Genomic DNA, 22,473 nt, shown 5'->3' on the forward strand with positions numbered 1-22,473 from the left:
GCGTTTCTTCTTGGCTCAGGTCCCGGTTCCGGATTTTCGGACGTCTTCGCGTATTATTTTATATCGTGTACTTTGCGTCTTGTAACTTGTACTCTTGTCATTTTGAGACGTTCCTCATCAATATTTTGAACCTTTTTAGTTGTATCTTGTACTTTTTAGCTCTTTGGACCTTTTTGTCTTCAATTTGTCGAATCTGCCTTTTATCTTCTCTTTTTTAAAATTTAAACGAATATCGCTTGTAAATCGAACAATACCAACTAAAATTTTGTCTTTCTTGAGGAATAATGCTATGAAATATATGTTCGTTTTTAGCATTATCAGTAGTCTTGTTTTATGTACAAGGTTCATTGTTAATATACATAATGAGATACTTTAATTATCATTTCATCATGTTAAACATATATATATGTTCATATATATAATATCATGTCATATATAAGTTATAACGTTCGTGAATCATCGGACAAACTAGGTGGTCAAACGTTAACACAAAAACCGTTTCAATTAATCAAGTCTTAAAAAGTTTAATTGCTTAACTTGTTGGAAACATTTATTCATGTAAATATTAATCTCATATAATATATAATCATGAAAAAGTTCGGGTCACTACATATGTGTTGTAGTGTAGCATATTATATTGTTTGGATTATATGCCATTGTTTGTGCTAGCTTGCGTATTGGAGATTTAACGTTATACTTTCGATGGTATGCTAATTAAATTGCTAGTGTGTATGCAGTAATTGTGTAAGTGATTGCAAGTAAGTAGATTATATATGTACGTGTATAATTATTGCATTCACTAAGCGTTATGCTTACCCCTCTCGTTGTTCACCTTTTTACAGGCATTGTGAAGCTTGCTAGTTGTTAGACTAGATGCGTAGGAGCGCTTGGGCTTGATGGGGGTAGCTTTTGGATAATTGGACACGGATTGGGGATTTGGTAGTCTCCGGGATTATGCTCTTGGTATCGGGTTGGGTTATTGAGTATTAACTCGTGTTTGTGTAATTGGAATATTATTACCAATGCTTTTGTAAGGTGTTATTTGGGTACCAAGGGTCATTGTAAGTTGTTAAAGGTAACGACACGATATTTTGTTTTTGGATAAAACAGAGTTGGAAATATTGTGTATTAATGGGACCTAACTTATATAAAAAAAAAATGTGCTTCGTTTTTGGTAAACGGATTTGGGGTTGTTACAAGTGGTATCAGAGCATAATCTAAGGGAATTAGGTGACCTTGGAATAGGTGCCTAGTCTTAGTCTTATTGGCAGTTATGCGTTATTTGCGAGACTTGTAGGAATACGGGTCGGATTGAGATTTGTTAGTGCCTTAGAGTAGGTGACTAACTAGGACTTGTGGTTTTCCTAAGCGTGATTATGAAGGGCCTTATTTCATGCGTAAATTAGTGCCTTAGATAGCTAGTGCCTAATGTAAGTAGGCAAACTTGGACGTTGTTTTAGTGATAGTCACCTAGGTTGTAGGTTGACTTGTTGTTGCGGTGTATGTGTGTATATTTGTTATTATATTGTATATAGGTGTATATACATGTATCTATTGGTGTGGTGTCCTATAGACGAATCTATTGAAGAGATTTGAATATTTGGCAGTTTTGAGTGATCAAGTTAACGGTAAGGACTTTGGCCATTCGGGTACTAGGAGTTATCGCGTGTTATTTTTTGTGAATGTCGCGTCAGTCCGGGTAAAGTATGTGACGACCCGGAAATTTTCGACCAAATTTAAACTAAGTCTTTATATGATCTCGACACGATAAGCAAAGTCTGTAATGTTAAGTCCTAAAATTTTTGAGCTGTTTAGATGGATTCATTTGACCTTTAACTACTCCCGACTCATTCACGAACAATTGTTGTAAATAAATGTGTATATATATATATATATATATATATATATATATATATATATATATATATATAGGTAAATATAAATAATAGTATATATATAATAATTTGAGGTAATAAAATACAATTTAATCATTTGAATTTAATTGAATATTTAAAGTAATACATAAAATTATTAAGTTGTTACTAAAATATGATTCCTATATTATAATGTTTGAATATTGAATATTCAATGTACGATATTATATATATTATATAATTAATAATATGTAATATTAATATCTAATAAAATAAGGTTAACTATAAGTTAAATTATAATTGTTATAGTAATATTATTATTACTTTCAATTTTAACATCTTCATTAGTATTATTAATATAATTATGAAAAGGGATATATATATATATATATATATATATATATATATATATATATATATATATATATATACTATTATTACTAAGATTTTTTTAATTAATATTATTATTAGTATCATTGATAATATTATTTTTACTATTACTATTAAGAAGCATCATTTTTAGTATAAATATCAATATCAATATCAATATTATTATTATAATAAAAATAATACAACATGTTATGGTTATCATTATTAATATCATTTTTATTATTATTAATACTAAAAATTTTGTTAGTAAACATTATTAAGATTATTATTATTATTATTTTATAATTACATTTATTAATTAATATTATAAATATTAATGTAAAACATAATACAATTTAATATTATTATTATTACTTCTATTATTATTATTATTAGTATATTTGTTATTATTAATACATTTATATTATTAATTATTAATATTAATAAAATTAAGTAAAGAATCCAATTCTGTTTGATCTCACATCAAATTTTTCTTATTCGATTCACGGAAGACTATTATTTCCATAATACAGACAATTTCTGTTAGAGAATGGAATCTGCTTTTTACTTTTTTTATTTATTATTTCATGTCCTTTCACTTGTTTGAGTACTAGTCGACACTCACAAATTGCTATAAACCAAACAATTACTCTGTGTAATCTGAAAAACCATTCAATGATTTTCCATTATCAACTACAAAACTCATTAACAGCTGAGGTTAAATTAAATCAAACAGAAATACATAAACAAAGCTCGATGAAAGGACCCGTTCATATACATTATAAACGATTCTCAATAGTTGATTACATCGCGAGGTATTTGACCTCTATATGATACATTTTTCAGACATTGCATTCGTTTGTAAAAGATAAACTCTCTTTTTCTGCGCTTTGCTAGCACACTTATTCATTATCATCAAACTTTTACTGTTAAAGTCATTTATAGTTTTTGTTGCTTCATCAGCATTTTTCTATTTTCGGAGAACCAATTCGTAGTTCGGAGTGTTTTTCAGAAACTTCACATTCAAATTAAGTTGAGAAGATAGACGTTATATATACACATATAACTTTTGGTGTAGACATGCTGCGAGATTTCAAAATACTGATTGCTAATTCCCGATGATTCGTATAGCAATTCTCGTTACAAGATGCAAATGAGTAAATGATAGGGTTTCGGTAATTATAATGATTCTTCGGAAGGTCAAAGATCAGTGAAGTTGTGATTAAGTTTATTGCTAATGTGGTGAAACATGAAAGGTTCTCCGGTAACAAAAGGGTAATCATATATATCAAGATTATGATAAGGCTACTCCGAATGAAAAATCGAAGTTGTCTTGCTGGAGCTGTGATAGAATTTGCTACTTTGAAAAGGAATTGCAAAGTTATTTTTGCTAATAAATGCCAAAGGATCTGACACAGATATGTGTTGAATTATGACTTTGGTTTCGAGAGCTTTTTAAGTACATAACTGTGGGTAATATGTGGTTGGATCATCATCTCGATTGCTCATTATTTGAAGTGTCTTCAAAAATTTTCGAAGGGTTTGAACACAGATTGTAATCGTTAATATACATTTGATGTTCTAACACAGTTTTGAAGTCAAAGTATAGCTTTGAAAGATGTAGGAATCTAAAAGTGATGGTACCAGTTATATCTGGAATTGAATTCTGAAGTTTCAAAATCAGAATATGTAATTGAGTTTGAATGAGTATGGTTGTTTTGATTTCTATGAAAGAATGTATATTATTGTGAAAGAGGAAGTATAGTTGATAATTTGCTTAATCAGATTCGAAAAAATGTAACATATTAATTGTGAATATATATATATATCTCTCGGGTATTACCTACCCGTTAAAAAAAATTCACAATTAATATTTTGTACAAAAGAATTTTATTACAGTCTTTATGAAAATATATATGTATATATTCTCTTCAGATGTAACATAGATTTTAATGAGTTAATACTAAATTAAACTCATTCGATTTACAGTTGGAACTAGAATTGAATAATCCCTTGAAGGCTTTAGAGATTACATAAGTATTTCTTCAATAATATTGAAATTATGAATCAATACTTCGTTATTTGTTGAGGCGTGATGTTGGTTTTCTTTAAATTCTTGTGAACTTCGCAAAGTACGAATGATGTTATCTGAAAAGTTTCGATTACATCGATGATGAAAGTGAAAAATCAAATATTTACTTGATTTATTAGGAATTGGAATTTGTTGAATTGAGACAGAGATTGTAGTTAACGATGGTTAAGTTGCAGGCGAAGGACGTACATTATTGCATATTTGTAATATGAATTAACCGAGTAGTTAAGATTCACACATAATAGCTTAGCACGGAAAGATTTATTTATTTTATTTCAAAATATATATAAAACAGTCATATAATTTCTTCAGAGGGAATGAGTTAATTCTTCATAACTCGTTGATACAATATACACGTTATTGATTCGTAATGATGTCCACAGTGATTCTTGAACTGACGGAGTTTGTGATGTTATAGGTGTTGTTGATTCTGATGTTGACTGTACTGACGATGCTGGTGATGCTGACGGTACTGTTGATGCTGTTGGTAAAACAAGTTTAGCTTGTTAATCACACGCCATTTTTGTCAGGGTTTCTACTCTTCCTTCTATCATTTTGGTTCGCTTAACTGATTTATGGTTAGGGCTAGATTAGATAATCTTTAAGATTTTAGAGATTACATAATCGCCGCAAAATGTTTCTCTAATGAAGTTATGAATTAATACTTCATCAGTTATTGTTGTTGGTACTCCTTGGTATCTATGGTGCGTATGACGTTGATGCTCATGGGACAAATTTTGAAGTTGAGGTTTACGACGCGGTTATGGTTGGAGGTGGTAATGGTACTGTTGGCGTTGATGATGGTGGTACTGGTTATGCTGCTGGTGCTGCTGCTGGTGTTTATAATCTCTGCACCATATTCTTCAAAGCCACTACCCGAGCGCGAAGCTCGTTGACTTCTTCTATTACACCGGGGTGATTGTCAGTTCGGACTAGTGGATAAATAAAATCTAGAATTTGATGGAGTATGTAATCATGATGAGATACCCTGGAAATGAGAGAGAAAATGGTGTCTCGAACAGGTTCGCCGGTAAGTGCTTCAGGTTCTTCGTCAAGAGGGCAATGTGGTGGATGGAAAGGATCGCCTTCTTCTTGTCTCCAATGATTGAGGAGGCTACGAACCCATCCCCAATTCATCCAGAATAAGTGATGACTGATTGGTTAATCCATTCCGGTCACACTGCTTTCGGAGCTTGAGTGAGATTCCATTTCGGAATCCGAGTGACTTGAACTGATGACGAATTCCATTTCGTACGATTAAATAAAGGATTTTTCGATATGAAATGATTTTTTGGCTATCGTATGGTATTCTATTTACATAGAATATCTATATATATAGAGCAAAAGATTTCTTAGATTACGGAGGAATTTACGGGATATGTCGGGCAAAGTTTACAGATACGCTAGGATATGAATTAGCAGATACGCTAAGATATGAATTTTTGTCTATACACTATTCATGAAATCAATGCAATAAGATGTGTCTAGACTAAGAAGGATAAGCGGGTAATTTCCTAAAGATGATAAGCAGATGATTTCTGACTAAAAATGATAAGCAAAACTTTTGACATGCAGACACGGTCGAAGTCCAGACTCACTAATGCATCCTAACGACTTATCAGTTAGACACACTAATGCAGACCTGGTTCGGTAAGACCATCGCTCTGATACCAACTGAAAGGACCCGTTCATATACATTATAAACAATTCTCAATAGTTGATTACATCGCGAGGTATTTGACCTCTATATGATACATTTTTCAGACATTGCATTCGTTTTTAAAAGATAAACTCTCTTTACATCGAAAATTGACAGGCATGCATACCATTTCATAATATCCAACTATAAATGATCTAATCTGCCATTTACTTAATAATAATCTCTAATGAACTCAATGACTTGAATGCAACGTCTTTTGAAATATGTCATGAATGACTCCAAGTAATATCCTTAAAATGAGCAAATGCACAGCGGAAGATTTCTTTATCACCTGAGAATAAACATGCTTTAAAGTGTCAACCAAAAGGTTGGTGAGTTCATTAGTTTATCATAATCATTCATTTCCATTATTTTAATAGACCACAAGAATTTCATTTCCAGTTCTCATAAATATATGTCCCATGCATAGAGACAAAAATCATTCATATGGTGAACACCTGGTAACCGACATTAACAAGATGCATATAAGAATATCCCCTATCATTCTGGGACATCCATCGGACATGATAAAACAACATCGAAGTACTAAAGCATTCGCAACCATGGATGGGGTTCGTTAGGCCCAATAGATCTATCTTTAGGATTCGCGTCAATTAGTAGATCGGTTTACTAATTCTTAGGCTACCAAGCAAAAAGGGGCATATTCAGCTTCGATCATTCACCCATATAATGTAGTTTCATTTACTTGTGTCTATTTCGTAAAACATTTATAAAAATTGCGCATGTATTCTCAGCCCAAAAATATAAAGGGTAAAAAGGCAAATGAAACTCACCATAATGTATTTCGTAGTAAAAATACATATAACGTCATTGAACAAGTGCAAGGTTGGCCTCGGATTCACGAACCTAAATTAATTATATATAATTATGTGTTGGTCAATATTTGTCTAACAAATTAGGTCAAGTCATAGTGTATCACAATCCTAATGCTCGAGACTAATATGCAAAGGTCAACAAAAATCAATTTGACTCAAAATGATTTCCAAAATCTATACATGATTAATATATAGTTTAAATATCATCGTTTTATATTTTTAAATATTTTTAAAAGATTTAATAGAGTAAATAATATAATTCATTTATTAATAAATAAAATTTTTATATTAAAATTTATATAATAAAATATACTTTTATATATATTAAGTAATAAAATTTATAGAGTTCATTTAATATCATAAAGATAATATGATAGGTATTATTAAAGTAATTTTATTACACGTAGTAAAATATGTTTGTATCACATATTTATTTGATAAAATAATATCTATAATAATAGTAAGTAAAAATTGTATTATTTTGTAAAAATAATTATTATTCTATTAAAAATATCAATATTTATAATTACTAAAATGACATTAAGATAAAATGATAAATCTAATTATGATAATTTTAATATTTACGATACTTTTTAATATTATCTTTAAAATAATAATTCTATTTAAATTGATAATGATATTTTATACTAACAATGACATTTCTATTAAATGATAATTTTTTTTTTTGTAAAAATGATAGTTTTAATACTAACAATACTTTTAATAATAATAGTAATGATAATAATAAGAACGATAATTTTATCTAAATCAATATCTTATAATATTTTAATTTCATCATGATACTCATACCCATTATTTCCTAATCGTTTCATTTAATAGCTTTTAATCGACTTTTATATCGTGTTCATAATAATGATAATAATAGTAATCAAAATAATTAGGTGTTACTAATATAAGTTTTAATTACAATAATACTAATAATGATAATTACTATGACATTATTAATGATAATACTAATAATTATTTTAATGATAATGTAATAATAATAATAATAACAATAACAATAACCATTTTTAAATAATGATATATATATTAATAATAATAATAATAATAATAATAATAATAATAATAATAATAATAATAATAATAATAATAATAATAATTAGATAATAATAATAATAATAGTACTAATTATAACTTTAACGATAATAACGATAATAATAATAATAAAAATATCAATTTTTAATGATAATTCCTTTTATTGATAAAGATAATAATAATAATAATAATAAGATAAAACTAGAACGACGATAATAACGACGATAATAATAATCATTTTTAATAATTATACAAAAATTCGATTGACTATAACTTCAAATCCGTTCATCGAAACCATTCGATATCTAAATGAAAAGTTCTTAATTTTTCGCTAGCTTTCCAACGACATGCATATCTTATACCTTATCTCAACCGCATACGTAACTAATTCAGGATTCAACATAACGTATCTAATGGCAATATCAAAAGTACAAGCATGCATAATCCTATATTCTTGAGCACTAGTCAGGGATACACTATTAATATATAAAAGTTAAGTTATGAGTGCCCACTTATCAATATTGATATTCAATATTGTAGGAAAGGTACGTAGATGCAACAGAGATGATAAACACTAGATTGACCTCACGAGCATACTCATGAACATTACCCATCACCTCCATAGCTATAACACATAATTTCCTTAGCCCTATCCTACTCGAAAAACCATGTTGTAATAACTCGCGCGTACCCCTTGTCGTAGTATTTTATGTATAATACATAATAATATCACTCCTAATAATAATAATAAGATTAATATTAATAATCTTAATATTTAATAATAATAATAATAATAATAATAATAATAATAATAATAATAATAATAATAATAATAATAATAATAATAATAATAATAATAATAATAATAATAATAATAATAAACATATAATATAGAGAGAGTACGAGAGAAAGATGGATGATGAAATGAAAATGGAACCAGTCGAACAAATTTATGGACTTGACCTCCCCTCCCCAACCATGCGATCGCATGGTTTATGAGAGTGGTGGCCATGCGATCACATGGCACCTTGGATCCCTTCACATTCGATTTAAAACGTGTTGCCGACAGTTTATTTATTATTATTATATATATATATATATTATATTTAATTTAGATAATTACTTATATATTATATTATATTTACGTTCATGGTAAAAGTGTAATTTTTACTCAAATAACACGGACGTTGTCACTCGACTCATGTCTCGGTTCCGGTTTCTCAAACGCATTTTTGTACATTTAGAAAACTAGCTTTTTACGTTATGCGACGTGTACCCTTATTAATAACTTGACTTACTCATCAATAAATTACCTTATAATAAATGTAACTTATAAAATTGAGCATGGTGGTCATTTGCTTCTATAAATCAGAGTCTCGTTGTTTACTAAAATACGTTTAATAATATCGAAACATTTTATATTTAATTTATACGTTAATGCGTTTGTAAAATATATATATAGTCTTACTTAAGAATATAATTTTGTATATTTTATATATAATTGAAATATCTATCTAATTATATTTCAAAGTTCAAAACGTTTAAGTAATAGAAAATATTATGTCGTATCACGTTTTACGTTTTTGAAACAATATATATATATATATATATATATATATATATATATATATATATATATATATATATATATATATATATATATATATATATATATATAATTTATGATACAAAGCTTTAATTAAGTTTCTTAAAACTTATGAACAATTTATCTTATAAAACGTTTCACAAATAAAGTTCTTTAAAAAAATTGTTTTTGTACGTTTGAAACAATATTAAATAAATATGAAAACTTTATTTTCCAAAACTAAGTATATTTAAGAATCATTTTACTAACAAGGTTATATTAGTAGAAATTGTTATATCGTAAAACATTTTAGAGAAGTAAGATTGAATATACCTTTCATAGGTTTCAAGTTTTTAACGTTTGTTGGTGCAACGTGATATAGAGTTTAAAGGTTAGATAAACGTGCGAAATCACCTTAATGTAAAATGTCGATACCCAATGTCTAAGTTATTTACAATCCACATTCCAACTTTAAAATGATAGTCATAATAGTTATATTATTAACATCACGAGGAAGATGTTGTAAGGTATGAATTGAAAATCAAATAAGAATCTTTACTAACTCTTGTCTATTTCTCGTTAGTTGACACTTTGTTCTTATTTGTAAAATCACTTTACCATTTTCTGAATATGGTTAAAAGGAAGGGTTTTCCAAATCAAAGTGGACCTCTTAACAGAGACTCATAATCATAATTCAATGTATCTGGTAATTCAATCATTTGATATTATCTTCTAATTCCATCGATAAATATTATAAATATAATTTAAAACAAATACGTTCAAGTAAAGTATTATACGTCTAATACTTTGTTAACGTTTTTCAAGTTATAATATATACACATATACATATATAATCATATCCGATCATATAATGGTTCGTGAATCATCGAAACTTGTTCGAGGTTAAATGAGTGTATGAACACAGTTTAAAATTCTTGAGATTCAACTTACAAACTTTGCTTATCGTGTCGGGAATATATAAAGATTAAAGTTTAAATTTGGTCAGAAATTTCCGGGTCGTCACACTCGAAACCTCTGTACGTTAACCTTTTTAGCCAAAACTCGAAGTTGAACCAATTTTTAAAATGTAATAATGCAAAGTTGTTAGGAATCTTTCACTCAAACTTTCTGCAAAATCTCAAATCCTAATTCCTAACAACGAATTCAAATTTGCAAGTCAAAGTTATTTTGTCAAAAGTCAACAGATTTGTTCTTGGTAAAATTCGAGTTTGTTTTAATGTTTCAATTTCAATTGATGATTCCAATAGTTTCTATATACGATTTAAAAACTATTTCATGTTATAATCTTTGTCCAAAATGAGCTCCAAAGTGAAATCAATTTTTTTTCCTTCTTGAACCGTCGCAACAGCAGCTCTTTCTTTTTTTTTCTTTTTTTATTACCTTTTAATCACTCATTACTTGATTGTGTATTTATTTTAAGTCCTAAAACCGACCAAACAATAACTTGCTATGAGGAGGTAATCCTTGGTCGATTAGTTCAAGGAAGAAGAAGATGAGGAGGAGGATAGAAATATAAACTGGGTAAATATAATTGGGTTTCGTATTTATTCAGAAAAACAGTCATGGTAGAACGGTTAAGGGTGGGTGTAGTGGAAGTAGAGGTCTCGGGTTCGAGCCTCGTCTAGGACAATTCTTTTTAGAAAAAGATTTCAAAGGGGTATACACTTTTATTCCTTTTTCTATTTATTATTATTATTATTATTATTATTAATTATTATTATTGTTGTTATTGTTATTATCAATTATTATTATTATTAACATAAATTATGATATTATCATTATTATTACTAATATTAGTATTATCATAATTATTAATTTCACAAACAAATGATTCTTCATATAAAAATATATTTAATATATAATGTAACTATATTATTATTTATATATATATAAAACAGATTTATTTAATTAAGTAATGAAATAAATAAGTTATTAATATAAAAATTGTATTATTAATAATAATATGTATATTTGTTCGATTACAAGTATACGTTTTGATATATATATATATATATATATATATATATATATATATATATATATATATATATATATATATATATATATATATATATATATATATATATATATATATATATATATATATATATATATATATATATATATATATATATATATATGTGTATATATAAATGATATAGGTTCATGAATCTGAGGCCAACCCTGCATTTGTTCAGTATCGTCGTATGAATATTTTACCACAAAATATTGTATTGTGAGTTTCAGTTGCTCCCTTTTTAAATGATTTTACAATATATATTTTGGGACTGAGAATACATGCGCTGCTTTTATAAATGCTTTACGAAATAGACACAAGTAATCGAAACTACATTCTATGGTTGGATTATCGAATCGAATATGCCCCTTTTTAGCTTGGTAGCCTAAGAATTGGTGTTTATGATAATTGCCACCAATTGATACGAATCCTAAAGATAGATCTATCGGGCCCAACGAGCCCCATCCGGGTTATGGATGCTTTAGTACTTCGATTTATCATGTCCGATGTGAGTCCCGGAATGATGGGATATTCTATATGCATCTTGTTAAGGTCAGTTACCAGGTGTTCACCATATGAATGAATTTTAATTCGCGGGTTACGCGTGTTATTATGTACTCGGGTTACGTGTACAATTAAATATCTGAAATCTTGTGGTCAATTAAAATGATGAAAATGAATGATTATGATAAACCAATAAACTCACCAACCTTTTGGTTGACACTTTAAATCATGTTTATTCTCCGGTATGAAAGAAATCTTTCGCTGTGCATTTGCTCATATTAGAGATATTACTTGGAGTCATTCATGACAGATTTCAAAAGACGTTGCATTCGAGTCATCGAGTTCATCAAGATTATTATTAAGTCAATTATAGTTAGATATATTATGAAATGGTATGCATGCCGTCAACTTTCGATGTAATGAAAGTTTGTCTTTTAAAAACGAATGCAATGTTTGTAAAATGTATCATATAGAGGTCAAATACCTCGCGATGTAATCAACTATTGTGAATCGTTTATAATGTATATGAACGGGTCCTTTTAGTTAGTATCAGAGCGGTGGTCTTAGCGAACCAGGTCTTGCATTAGTGTGTCTAACTGATAGTTGTTAAAGATCCATTAGTGAGTCTGGACTCAAACCGTGTCTGCATGTCAAAAGTTTAGCTTATCATTTTGTGTCGAAAATTACCTGCTTATCATTCTTAGGGAATCACTTGCTTATCATTCTTAGTCTAGACACGTCTTACTGCATTTAGTGTATCGATAGTGTATAGACAAAATTCATATCTTAGCGTATCTGATAATTCATATCTTAGCGTATCTGATAATTCATAGTTCTATATATATATATATATATATATATATATATATATATATATATATATATATATATATATATATATATATATATATATATATATATATATATATATATTCTATGTAAATAGAATACCATCCGATAGCCGGAAATCATTTCATATCCTTTATTCAATCGTACGAAATGGAACTCGTCATTAGTTCAAACTCCTCGAATTCTGATATGGATGTTCACCTAAGCTCCGAAAGCAGCGTCACCAGAATGAATCAATCAATCAGCCATCCCCAATTCATCTGATGGGTTTGTAGCCTATTTAATCATTGGAGACAAGAAGAAGGCGATCCCTTCCACCCACCACATTGCCCTCTTGGAGATGAACCTGAAGCACTCACCGACGAACCAATCCGAAACATCATTTTCACCTTCATTACCCGAATATCTCGCCATGATTATATGCTATCTCAAATTCAAAACCTTATTCACCCGCTTGTTCCAACCGCCAATCATCCCTGAGTAATCGAAGAAGTCAACGAGCTTCGCGCATGAGGAATGATTTTGGAGAGTATGGTGCAAAACTTACCAGTTTCAACAACATCACCGACATCAACAGAACCACCAGCAACAGCACCCGTACCATTAACACCACACGCCACAATTCCACAATCTATACCTCGAGCATAATCATCGTTCTACCTATTGTTCTACATCAATTATCTTCGTTCTTCATGGCGATTATGTAATCTCTAATATTTTAGAGATTATATATTCTTGTTCTAACGGTAAATCAAATGAGTCTAATATCATATTGACTCATTAAATCCATGATTATATCTGAAGAAAATATATATGTATATATGTTTTCATAAAGGTTGTAATTAAAAATTCTTTCGTACAAACTGTTAATGATGAAAATATTTTAACAGGTAGGTAATACCCGAGGAATATTTAGATTTCACATTAATAAGTTACATTGTACATTCTTCGAATCTGATTCAACAGTCATTTACTATCCTACTTACATCCACAAGATATACGTATCCGTTCACCGCAGAATAACCATTTTCATTCAATTTCATATTTGGATTTTGATCTATCAGAATCCAACAAGTGGCATAATGAAGAAAACATTGGACAAAATAAAATTTGTTAGAAACAAACAAATTAACTATGAGAAATTCTATTAAGAATCCATGCTAACAAAATCCTAGCTAACTGTTAATTCCTTATTACATTTAATTATCGCAATTTATTTATCGTAATTTAAGTTCTCACAATTTTATTTATTATCATTTAATTTCTGTTATTTATTTTACGCACTTTAAATATCGGGACATGTATACAAGGTTTTGACATATCATATCGACGCATCTATATATATTATTTGGAATAACCATAGACACTCTATATGCAGTAATGCTTGAGTTAGCTATACAGGGTTGAGGTTGATTCTACAATAATATATATACTTTGAGTTGTGATCGAGTCTGAGACATGTATATAATGGGTCACGACACGTATTAATTAATTCGAATATTATATATTAAACTATATATGAATTGTTGTACTACTAATTGTGGACTACAAACTGTGGACTAATGACATTGGATAATTAAAATGAATTAAAATATTGATTATAACATATGAAACTAAACATCTCTTCAAGTTTGCCACTTGATTTCATCTTAAACCACATTTGTATCTTGACGATTACAATCTGCGTTCAAACCTTTCATTATTCTTGAAAACACTTCAATCTATAGGATGAACCAACCTCACTTCATCTACGAAAGAAGAGATTGATGCATATAGTTATGCACCTGAAAACACTCAGAACCTGAGTAAACATTTAACACGTGTCTGTTCTAGCACCTTTGGCATTGTCATTACTGAAAATAACATTGCAACTCTTTTTCAAATTAGCCAATTTTGTCACAGCTTCAGCAAATCAACTTCGACTTCCATTCGAATTAGCCTTATTATAACCTCGATATATATTTTTCATGTCGTCATCGTTACCGGGGAACCGTTTATATTCCACCACATTAGCAGTAAACTTATCAGCAACTTCAATGAATTTGGACTTTCCGAAAAATCATTATATTCATTGAAACCCCATCGTGTATTCATCTATACCCTGTAACAATAATTGCCATACCAATTACTGAGAATCAGCAATCAGTATTTCGAATCTCGTAACATTTCTACATCAATAGTTATATGTATACATATAACAATTATCTCCTAGAATTACGATCTGCAATTCTGAAATTTTGAAAAGCACCCAGCCTACGAATCAATACATTGAAGTTTGAAAAAGCTGAATGAAGTAGCAGAAAATGTAGGCAACCGTAAACGACCTTAATCGTCAGAAGTTTGATGATAAAGAATAGTATGTTGGAAAAGCTCAGAAAAGTTGGAACTGGAAAATGGATTGAGCTAACCACGAAGGAGACCAAGGATAAATACAAGGACCATACCCTATATTCAAAGAATCCAGGTAATTCTGGATCCGTTGAAATCTTTAGAGAATATATTGCTCCGAAGTCATGTTAAAATCTTGCGAAAAATTTTTCTTAATCAACCTTCGAACTTGGAAATTCCAAAATATCATTATAAATATCTTCGATATTTCTGAGGATATTTTCATAAATATTCTCGTCTGAAATTATATACCTCTTCGTGCTTCCTGTGTTTCATTATATTGGAAACTTCTGTAAAATTTAAGTTTAATTTATGAATGAATTCTAGAGAAATGTAAAGAAATTGATGCATGAATTAGTATAATATAATGACACTTGATCAACGTGATTATATTACAGTAAGTCATGCTGAGTTTCTAATGGAACGTGATGATTCACAGATCATAACATCATCATGTGCCATGTTACACGACTCTTACATTCTACCTAATCTCCAAATCTATTAGGAACATAATTTCTTGATAGTTCTATCTTTTCTCTTGAATTCTGGTAATTTAACCAATTCAGATCGTGCTATTACAATCTCTTCCTTAGAACATTAGTCATGTTCATTCGAAACTTCATACCTACGAATTCTGGACCATTACTTGCTTTATTTAAAGTCGGGAATAGAAAACAAAAGCATGGAGCTCCGAAATATAAGGGAGAATATAAAGCCCGGTAACAACACATAAATTACAAACCGTGGATATCAATGTTTATCGCAACATAAAGACACGGGAGAATTAAAAATACTATAACCCCAAGGGCGAAGTAGAAGTAAACAGATTCCTCCGGTGGAATTTGGAAAAGGAGAATGATTGTTGCGATAGTCAGGATAAGGACAAGGATTAGAACGGAATTAAGCATTTTCACAATCTTTTGGGATGTATGAACTAAGAAAGAAAGTACAAGAATGGTAAAAATAATGGAACGGAAAAAGTTTTATTTATAATGGGAATATCAGACATAGTAATCGAGGCAGATCACCGTATTTAATTATAGAGATCTTAATTTCCTTATTCGTTGAAGAATCAAATCTTTTATATTTCGAAGATTTCCTCTAAATCCCTTAAACTCCGGAAATCAACCCTATATGCGTCAAAAGATATGACGAAACTTTATTTCTCTCATTTCACTCTTTCGTGATAGCTTCATTCGTACTCTTCGAATAATTGAATTGTTTATTCATATTACACAACGGTGATAAAACTTTATTTACCAACTCGTATGCGTCATGAAAATATACTTATTATCATTCATGACCATCTCAATCAAATTTCGGGACGAAATTTCTTTAACGGGTAGGTACTTTGACGACCCGAAAATTTTCGACCAAATTTAAACTTAGTCTTTACATGATCTCGACACGATAAGCAAAGTCTGTAATGTTAAGTCCTAAAATTTTTGAGCTGTTTAGATGGATTCATTTGACCTTTGACTACTCCCGACTCATTCACGAACAATTGTTGTAAATAAATATGTATATATATATATATATAGGTAAATATAAATAATAGTATATATATAATAATTTGAGATAATAAAATACAATTTAATCATTTGAATTTAATTGGATATTAAATGTAATACATAAAATTATTAAGTTGTTACTAAAATATGATTCCTATATTATAATGTTTGAATATTGAATATTCAATGTACGATATTATATATATCATATAATTAATAATATGTAATATTAATATTTAATAAAATAAAGTTAACTATAAGTTAAATTATAATTGTTATAGTAATATTATTATTACTTTCAATTTTAACATCTACATTAGTATTATTAATATAATTATGAAAAAGGATATATATATATATATATATATATATATATATATATATATATATATATATATATATATATATATATATATATATATATGGTTATACTATTATTACTAAGATTTTTGTAATTAATATTATTATTAGTATCATTGATAATATTATTTTTACTATTACTATTAAGAAGCATCATTTTTAGTATAAATATCAATATCAATATCAATATCAATATCAATATCAATATCAATATCAATATCAATATTATTATTATAATAAAAATAATACAACATGTTATGGTTATCATTATTAATATCATTTTTATTATTAGTAATACTAAAAATTTGGATAGTAGACATTATTAAGATTATTATTATTATTATTTTATAATTACATTTATTAATTAATATTATAAATATTAATGTAAAAAATAATACAATGTAATATTATTATTATTACTTCTATTATTATTGTTATTAGTATATTTGTTATTATTAATACATTTATATTATTAATTATTAATATTAATAAAATTAAGTAAAGAATCTAATTCTGTTTGATCTCACATCAACTTTTTCTTATTCGATTCACGAAAGACCATTATTTCCATAATACAGACAATTTCTGTTAGAGAAAGGAATCTGCTTTTTACTTTTTTTTTTACTTATTATTTCATGTCCTTTCACTTGTATGAGTACTAGTCGACACTCACAAATTGCTATAAACCAAACAATTACTCTGTACAATCTGAAAAACCATTCAATTATTTTCCATTATCAACTACAAAACTCATTAATAGCTGAGGTTAAATTAAATCAAACAGAAATACATAAACAAAGCTCGAAACCTCTGTACGTTAACCTTTTTAGCCAAAACTCGAAATTGAACCAATTTTTAAAATGTAATAATGCAAAGTTGTTAGGAATCTTTCACTCAAACATTCTGCAAAATCTCAAATCCTAATTCCTAACAACGAATTCGAATTTGCAAGTCAAAGTTATTTTGTCAAAAGTCAACAGATTTGTTCTTGGTAAAATTCGAGTTTGTTTTAATGTTTCAAGTTCAATTGACGATTCCAATAGTTTCTATATATGATTTACAAACTATTTCATGTTATAATCTTTGTCCAAAACGAGCTCCAAAGTGAAATCAATTTTTTTTCCTTCTTGAACCGTCGCAACAGCAGCTCTTTTTTTTTCTTACCTTTTAATCACTCATTACTTGATTGTGTATTTATTTTAAGTCCTAAAACCGATCAAACAATCACTTGCTATGAGGAGGTAATCCTTGGTCGATTAGTTCAAAGAAGAAGATGATGAGGAAGAGGATAGAAATATAAACTGGGTAAATATAATTGGGTTTTGTATTTATTCAGAAAAACAGTCATGGTAGAACGGTTAAGGGTGGGTGTAGTGGAAGTAGAGGTCTCGGGTTCGAGCCTCGTCTGGGGCAATTCTTTTTAGAAAAAGATTTCAAAGGGGTATACACTTTTATTCCTTTTTCTATTTATTATTATTATTATTATTATTATTATTATTATTATTATTATTATTATTATTATTATTATTATTATTATTATTCTTATTATTATTATTATTATTATTATTATCATTATTATTATTATTAATTATTATTATTGTTGTTATTGTTATTATCAATTATTATTATTATTAACATAAATTATGATATTATCATTATTATAACTAATATTAGTATTATCATAATTATTAATTTCACAAACAAATGATTCTTCATATAAAAATATATTTAATATATAACTTAACTATATTATTATTTATATATATAAATCAGATTTATTTAATTAAGTAATGAAATAAATAAGTTATTAATATAAAAATTGTATTACTAATAATAATATGTATATTTGTTCGATTACAAGTATACGTTTTGATATATATATATATATATATATATATATATATATATATATATATATATATATATATATATATATATATATATATATATATATATATATATATATATATATATATATATATATATATAATATAGGTTCGTGAATCTGAGGCCAACCCTGCATTTGTTCAGTATCGTCGTATGAATATTTTACTACAAAATATTATATTGTGAGTTTCATTTGCTCCCTTTTTAAATGCTTTTGCAATATATATTTTGGGACTGAGAATACATGCACTGCTTTTATAAATGCTTTACGAAATAGATACAAGTAATCGAAACTACATTCTATGGTTGGATTATCGAATCGAATATGCCCCTTTTTAGCTTGGTAGCCTAAGAATTGGTGTTTATGATAATTGCCACCAATTGACGCGAATCCTAAAGATAGATCTATCAGGCCCAACGAGCCCCATCCGGGTTACGGATGCTTTAGTACTTCAATTTATCATGTCCGATGTGAGTCCCGGAATGATGGGGATATTCTATATGCATCTTGTTAAGGTCGGTTACCAGGTGTTCACCATATGAATGAATTTTAATTCGCGGGTTACGCGTGTTATTATGTACTCGGGTTACGTGTACAATTAAATATCTGAAATCTTGTGGTCAATTAAAATGATGAAAATGAATGATTATGATAAACCAATAAACTCACCAACCTTTTGGTTGACACTTTAAATCATGTTTATTCTCAGGTATGAAAGAAATCTTTCGATGTGCATTTGCTCATATTAGAGATATTACTTGGAGTCATTCATGACAGATTTCAAAAGACGTTGCATTCGAGTCATCGAGTTCATCAAGATTATTATTAAGTCAATTATAGTTAGATATATTATGAAATGGTATGCATGCCGTCAACTTTCGATGTAATGAAAGTTTGTCTTTTAAAAACGAATGTAATGTTTGTAAAATGTATCATATAGAGGTCAAATACCTCGCGATGTATTCAACTATTATGAATCGTTTATAATGTATATGAACGGGTCCTTTCAAAGTACTTTGCGTGACCATGTGGAAATGGTAAGGTACGCAATTGTAATAGTGACTGATCACCATTATTACAAAAGTGTATCTTGACGCCAAGCATGACATGACGAGTACCGAACGGAGGAAATGTGGCATGGTTGGGGTAGATTCGGGACGAAATAGGAATCATGTATTGGTTCCTAGGATATAGTGGTCTCGGGTGATGTACTTGTTGTCACATCGGGTTCTTCGTGGGTTGGGAAGTGTTACGGTGGTTTCGGTTAGCTAAGGTGAGTGAGCGAACCCACGAGTTTGGTGTGTGCTTAGTCACCCTAGGTAGTGGGTGCGCTATTCAGATTGTCATTGGTGGTAGTTACCCCTTGTAACTAGGATGACCAAATAATGTGTACATGTGTGTGCGTCGAGGACTTGAATTCCGTAATGGGATGCAACAAGTCTAATGATGGTGGTATTGGGTTACACTCGGTGGAGTATGTGGTTAGAGAATTGTGTAAGGATTCTAATTGTGAGTCGCCTTGGAATTGGCGAATCGGGGAGTCTTTAGGTCATTAAACTCATGTGAGTGGGATCCATGTGGCAATGGTTGCATTAGTGTGTTGTGAATCATCGGGTAACATTCCTAACGGAATATCCTATGTAGTTGTGGTTGTGCCGATATGTGAAAGGGTGTAAGACTTGGTGTTCCTGAGCATCTCCTTAGTGTTAGATGAAGGGCTTCTTTAAGCTATATCGTTTAGCCTTATGGAAATTACGGGTAGCGTGTAATCGCTAGGAACTTTCGATAAGACGATAAACCGTAAGGTTTGTCGGGTAGGTATGACTTCGGGTCATTATTATAGAGAGATGGGTGACACCGGTGTGACGACCCGAAAATTTCCGACCAAATTTAAACTTTAATCTTTATATTATTCCGACACGATAAGCAAAGTTTGTTAAGTTAAATCTCAAGAATTTTAAACTGTGTTCATACATTCATTATAACCTCGACCAAATTCCGACGATTCACGAACCGTTATATATAAATAGATATGTTATGTATATATATATTATAACTTGAGAATATTAATAAAGTATTAAACGTATAATACTTTACACGAACGTATTTGTTTCAATATGATTTTCCACGAAATTAAAAAAAATATATTAAATGATTGAATTATCAGAAACATTGAATTATGATTACAAGTCTCTGTTGAGAGGTCCACTATGATTTGAGAAAATCTATTCCTCTTAAGGATATTCAGAATAATTTGTAAAGCTATTTATAAATAAAAATAAAAAGTGACATTTACGAAAGTTAGACAAAAGTTAGTGGAGAATTGGTTTCCATAATATTCTATTAATCTATTTTCAAACGTACAAAGACGTTTTCAGTTTAAAAAGAACTTTATTATTAAAACGTATATAACTTTTATAAATATCTAAAATCACTTTTGACAACTCATTACTTAACCAGTATAATAAATATAACGATATTTATATTTTATTTCATTAAATATATATAACGATTTAAATTAATATTATATATATTTATACGCGTATTATACATACATAGTTTTTATACTTTTACTATACTTTAACTATACCTTTACTTTACTTTTACTTTTACTTTACTTTAACTTTAATAATTCACTTTAATAATTCATACTTTAATAATTCACTTTAATAATTTACACTTTAATAATTCACACTTTAATAATTCACTTTAATAATTCACTTTAATAATTCATACTTTAATAATTCACTTTAATAATTCATACTTTAATAATTCACTTTAATAATTCATACTTTAATAATTCACTTTAATAATTCATACTTTAATAATTCATACTTTAATAATTCAAAAATCTATTATAAATAGAATTCAATAGGTTTCATTATTTCATAGAAACTTGAAAATATATTTCTCTAAACTCTATCAATCGATTTATGTATGTATATATATATATATATATATATATATATATATATATATATATATATATATATATATATATATATATATATATATATTTGCTCTGTATTATTTCAAGATATTATTAGTATACATAAAATATTACGACGGAGTGCTGTCCGAGTGATTTCAAAATAGTTTTTTTTAAATGAGTCAAAGCTAAGGAAATTATGGGTTATAGCTATGGAGGTGATGGGTATGGTTCATGGGTATGCTCGTGAGGTCAATCTAGTGTTTATCATCTCCGTTGCGTCTACGTACTTTCCTGCAATATTGAATCTCAATATTGATACGTTCGTGAATCCGAGGCCAACCTTGCACTTGTTAAATAACGTTTTATGTATTTTTACTACGAAATACAGTATTGTGAGTTTCATTTGCTCCCTTTTATATATATTTTTGGGACTGAGAATACATATGCTGTTTTTATAAATGTTTTACGAAATAGGCACAAGTACTAAAA

The sequence above is a fragment of the Rutidosis leptorrhynchoides genome, chromosome 9 (genome assembly GCF_046630445.1).
Source record: "Rutidosis leptorrhynchoides isolate AG116_Rl617_1_P2 chromosome 9, CSIRO_AGI_Rlap_v1, whole genome shotgun sequence".
Classification (NCBI taxonomy): Eukaryota; Viridiplantae; Streptophyta; class Magnoliopsida; order Asterales; family Asteraceae; genus Rutidosis; species Rutidosis leptorrhynchoides.